Source organism: Carassius gibelio, chromosome B22, assembly GCF_023724105.1.
Source record: "Carassius gibelio isolate Cgi1373 ecotype wild population from Czech Republic chromosome B22, carGib1.2-hapl.c, whole genome shotgun sequence".
Taxonomy (NCBI): domain Eukaryota; kingdom Metazoa; phylum Chordata; class Actinopteri; order Cypriniformes; family Cyprinidae; genus Carassius; species Carassius gibelio.
This window is the reverse complement of record NC_068417.1, coordinates 36,812,510-36,818,533: the sequence shown is the minus strand read 5'-3', so window position 1 is coordinate 36,818,533 and position 6,024 is coordinate 36,812,510. Positions and strand designations below refer to the sequence as shown.

At 34.9% G+C, this 6,024-nt stretch overlaps 1 long non-coding RNA gene across 1 annotated transcript; it reads right to left on the bottom strand.

Moving 5' to 3' along the window:
- Positions 1-807: 807 nt before the first annotated feature.
- On the bottom strand, positions 808-6,024 carry LOC127987383 (uncharacterized). The gene is made up of 3 exons (XR_008161189.1): positions 5,594-6,024; positions 1,169-1,240; positions 808-877 (listed from the first exon to the last, which is right to left on the bottom strand). It is a non-coding gene; the product is annotated as an uncharacterized LOC127987383 (long non-coding RNA).

The following is a 6,024-nucleotide window of genomic DNA, read 5'->3' as shown; positions in this document are numbered from 1 at the left end:
TCGTCACAGTAATTGCACTCCAATTAAATCGCACAAGTGCTGACAATCCTTTGTATTTGGTCTCCCTATATAGAGCTGTCTTTCTCTGTTGTCTGTATGGAGTCCTTACCCTATGTGTGAGTTGTGCTCGTCTCCTGAGTCTTCCCGTTACCTTCTTGTTCCTCCGAGTTCTTATCCGTTTCATCCGGTTCCCTCTTTTGTTTGTTTTGTCTCCCATGACTGTTTATTTTGTATTTTTCCCTTCTGTAAATAAAAACCCATACTTGCAATTGGATCCTACCCTCTCCTTGTGTTTTCCCAAACCCAACCGTCACAAATTAGCTCCAAATTTTCATATAATTCAATATGAGCCATAAGAGCCTGATCCATCAAATATTATATACTTCCTAACAGTCCCAACATGCTGTAGCTTTCAAGGAAATAATTTTGTGCCAGTTTCTAATTAGTTACATAATTTTTAGTCAACACTGTTACCATAGTAATTGTTATTGTAAAGTTATGTAAGAAAAGTACCTAACAAATATTTTCTTAATCTATGGTAAACTACAAGACAACATTTTGCCCAGATTAGCTTAATTAAGATATTTTCAACCCTGTCACCCATTGTTAAAGTATATATATACAGACAGAGATAGAGAGACTTGTGTTTTTAGATTTTGTCTAAACTTTGTACAAAAAAAAAACTTTTCCATTTAAAAAAGTATATTTTTCTGACTAACATATATTTTTTTTTAGGTTTTATAGGGTTAAAGACTTCAAAACTGCATAATATATGGAAAGAATTAATATCTATCTCTAAACTCACAGTCTGTCCAGCTCCTTCAGATCATTGAAGGCTCCTCTGTCAATAGTGATGATCTGGTTATCCATGAGCTGCCTGTATAGATTGATAGAGTAATGCACATTGAAAGTTAAAAAGAAACCAGCATTCAACACAAAGTGGAGAATAGCGAGTGTGAAGAACCTCTAAAAGCATACACACTGTAATTAAAATACAATAAAACTGTTGGCTTGTTAATTGTTGTTCACATGCTAAAATGTGCTCTTGTCTGCTTCATTGCTGTTGTTGTGGCATATATAAATGTCTATTTAAATGTCAGAATCTTTCTAGATTACAAAGTACAACAAACATACGATTGATGTGAAGAGATATATTAATAATGGTCACAAAATTCGGAGGTGCTTCAGGCCAGTGAAGTCATCCTTGCCAATATGTGTGAGGTTGTTTAAATTCAAGTCCCTTTAAAAGCAAGAAAAAAAGATGAATTGGTAGTTATTAATTAAATAGTAATTGAAATGTATTGCTATTTTTTAAAATAACTATGTCAAAGGGTTAAAAAAAAACACAAATTGCAGTGTTGACTGTACGTCAACTCTGTTACCAGAGTTTTTGATATTGATATATGCTAAAGATATTTTGATATGCTAACTGCAAGCCAATATTTCACTCCAAACTACCTTATTTTAGATATTTTCAACCCTGTTTCCCATGATGATATTATATTATTTATACATATTTTTAAATGCATTAATATTAACTGTGGGTTGGAAAGAGAAGAATTATGACATGGTTAGAGGGGAAAATGCATTAATGGATATGAAAGAGTTGGATAAGGTGAGGCTTAAATAAGTATAGATTTTTATCTATTATTATTCAGTTTGCTTGCTTTAAAATAAAGCACTGATGAAAGAAAATTCATCTTGGAGATCTAATTAATATCTCAATAGTTTGTTCATGACAGCCATGAGATTAATGTAGACACGTCTTGGACATCAGGACACATGCCTGAATAAAATGAAACCAAAAAAATGAAAATAAATCCATAAAGACCATAATTTGCATATGCAAAGGAAGGTTACGTTCATTGTTAAGAGGTGAACACTGACAGGCTGCCGCTTTTGTAGTGGAAATATACATTTGCACACGCATGTGTCACCTGGGACATGGGCTGTAATGGCACTATTGTGGAAAAGAGCCCAGGTGTGACCAATCAGGGCAGAGACTCTTTTAATCCTTTAATTAGTCCAGCATTTGTGGCAAACACGGACAATTAACATGGAAAACTGGACACAAAAGAAGCTTGACCTCTTCATCTGCTATACATCCCTACAGTTTCCTTAAAAAAGAAGCTAATAGCTTGTTATAGATATATACATAACCAGAAGACCTTCATTTCTATCAGCGCAGTTGTGTGGCAATAAAGAGTATATATAAAAGTGATCTCCAGAAAATATATTAGGAGAATAATAATTCATTTTACAGAAAGTAATTAACGTGTAATTAACATGTTTTTTAAACATATTCTCGGCAGAAGTCACCTTTGGGGTGGTTTATTTTAGACTTTTTTTCTCAGGGAACCAACAGATTTAATTATTTACAAATTTTGTTTAGCAAGGCTAACTAACATTGAGTCCTCAAAGTCAAATGTGTTTGTGTTACAGAAAAACTGTTTTAAATATTAACCACTTTTTAAGTATATTTATACAGCGCTTTTAACAATGCGATTGTATCAAAGCAGATTTACAGTGTTATACTGCATGGCAGGAAGGCAAGTACATAAAGTCATTCTATTCTACTCTAAGTATTAACTGTATCAAGTTCGACCCTGTTACCCAAGTTGCTGACCAATGAAAGACCAAAAATAAACAAACAAGAAACCAAAATCAACAAGTAATAGATTAAGCTACATTTTCAATCCTGTTACTTGGAGCTCAATTACCTGTTTTGGCATATATATAAACACAGGAGAGGTGTAATGGTGTACATTTTGGGATGCCTCTAATGACTCTAATCATTAGGGGTGGTGATGGCGCAGTGGATTGGTCGGAGAGACCTGGGTTCGAATCCACTGTGAGACACCAATGTGTCCCTGAACAAGACACTTAACCCCTAGTTGCTCCAGAGGCGTGCGACCTCTGACAAATATAGCAATTGTAAGCCAAAGCATCAGCTAAATGTAAATTAATTAGGCAATACTTTTGTTGAAAACCCAACATCTGGTCCCAGACTAGCTAAGATCTACTAAATGATACAATAATTTAGGCTACATTTTCAGCCCTGTTACTCATTTTGGCATATACCTATGCACTTTCAGTGTTCGGCCAATACCAGTCACTTCTGATTCAATCTCTCATTGAGAGCTGAGCTTACACTGAATACTTTTACAGAACATTTGAGACATGAGATATCCTACACCAAATATTTAATATGATCATATAATCCATCCGTTTACATTTAGTTTAAATTAATTTCATTCAAAACCCAGACAGCAATCAGTTTCGGCCCAGGTCTGGCCCACATCTGGCCCACATGGATTTCATGCGGGCCAGACGTGGGCCGGATCTGGGCCAACACTATGTTGCTGTCTGGGAAGACAAAAACAGCCTTTACAAGATATCCTGTCCGTTCTCAAATCTATTATTGGCCAGTGATGGCTCACTTTGAGCCGTTTGAGCACTGCAACCCTCAGCAGCCTTTTGCCCCTCCGTCAGGACCCCCCATCTCCCCCCAGCCAACTCAAATAACAGCACCTCTGCAGCTTCATAGACATAAAACATAAAAATGCGATAGAATTATTAAGTAAATAACTCTCTCTCATTGTAGCCTTAGAGTTAGTAGGTGTCATCATTGTACAGTCTGCATACATTTCGTATCCACATTTTTTAGATCCATGTCGCACATTTTGATTGCATTGATCTTATAAGATTGCTTAATCACAACTGATTAAGCAATACGCATCGGACTCAGTGTGCAGAGACCTTTACCATCAAGGGAGAAATCCAGTCAGTTCAATTAGATTCCTAGTGACTGGGAATATTGTTAAAGGGCCAAAGATATCCTTAGGTAGATTTCACAACAGGTTAATGCTGGTCAGATGGTTTTGTCCCGATGACCAACAGAAGGTTGCCTGGTTTGAAAATAACTATTATGTGAGTTCAGATTCATACATCATTACCACTGACAATAGGCAATGGACCCTGTTTGCCGCCAAATTTCCCTAACCGCAACTTTATGCTTAGAAATAGCGATGTCTGATAAACTCTTTTCAATTAATCTGTTTCTGATTCACAAAACCAGCCCAAAAGGTTTGTTAATGAATGGGACTGAGTCTATGAATGATTTGATTTGATTTGTGAATGAACTTCTTAAGTTTGATGTATTCTGAAGACTTGGATGTAACCACTTGAGCTGTATGGATTACTTTTCTGATACTTTTTTTTAAAGTGTAAAACTTTTGTACTCCATTGACTTTCATTGTGTCTGCAGAAACATCAGACAGATTCTTCAAACATTTGCGCAGAAGAAAGAAAGTCAAACAGGTTCGACACTACAGGACAGAATCTTTATTTCTGAGTGAACTAATCATTTAAGTGCAAGATCTGCAGTATGAGGCACTGATTTATAACACAGCAATGTAAGTAAACAAACATATGATACAGTATGATCTGAAAGCGTGCTCGAGGAGGATATTAACTGTATAGTATCGGTTACATTTGGATGGACATGCTCTGAGAGCTCTGACAGGAGATACTCAACCCTCTGAGACACAAACATGCTCAAATACAGAGCCAGTGCATACTTTAAATAATATCTATCTATGCATAATATATATCTATCTAATTGTAGCTGACATAATTTCTGTAAATTAGTTTATCTCAATGTAAATTTACTGAACTCTTTCAGCACAGACAAATGTCATTGTGTTTATCAGGATTTAAAAGATTGGGTTTTAAGATTAACAAGATATTTGATCATGCTTATGCACATCTTTAAATGTTGCACTAAATAGCTATATTTTTAAACAGCAATGCACAGATATTAGAAATTTAACCGATAAGCTGATAATTATTACTAATGTCCTATAATAGTACTAATACATATTTTCATGATTTATTTTTTATTTTCAGTTTACATTTAAAACAAATATTTTGTATAATTTTAGAAGTGTTCTATGTATTTATATTTAGCCTTAATTTATTTTTATTTCAGCTTTAGTTTTAGTACCTGTAGTAGTACTTCGACTTCAACTTATTATATATATATATTTATATATATATATATATATATATATATATATATATATATATATATATATATATAAAATGTGTTAAATGAAATTATATTTTTATCACAAAATTACAAAGTACAGTATGAAAAATGGAAATTCGTGTTTAGATTTGTTAATGTCAAATTAAATATTAACAATATGAACTGACACTCAAACTATAAAAATCTCTAATATTTGATGATAATCAATATGAGACTGATATATTGTGCATGCTTAATTATTTGCCCCACATACTTCCATCATTAAATAAATAAAAAGCAGCCAGATGAAATAATTTTCTGTAGTTTTTCACTTTTTTTTTTATTTAACTCGAAACATTCCTGAAGTTGGCAAATACACTATTTGGAGCAATGTAGATTTAAAATATAACTAGATTCAAGTTGTAAGTTTCAAGCTCATAAAATATATCATGTTACAGCCATTAGGCATTAGGTGTCAACTAATGCTGTTCACAGATGCACAATCATGCACATATTTTAAAGTGACGTACAGTGACACATGTGCAATCAGCAGTTGATACTTACAGTCATTCTGTGTTTTTTGGTATATTTCGTGGCATGTTTTTGAAGGCGAGTCCATGGCAGTCCACAGAGGTGCCTGTGCAGGAGCAGTGGGGAGGCACGCTCCAGACTGACCCGCCAGCAGAAGGGCGCTCAACAAACCACAGCTGGGAAGCATCAGCTCAGCGTTCACACAGCCAGTCCTGACCAAAACCTCTACTGCAGCTGCAAGCGCCCAAACATAAACTACAGGACAGTTATCGGTTCTTAAAACAACCAAAATATAGAAAACACGGAGTAAAAGTAAAGCCTCAGGAATAACAGCACTTGTTATTTTCTCCTCTCCAGGCTGTTTTTTGTGTGGTCTTTGTGCGGTGCTCGTCTTCAACAGTGGGTCCCTTTCTCTCACTCCCTCTTTCTTCTTCCTTTCCCTTAAGGGAGGGCTCTGAAAAATA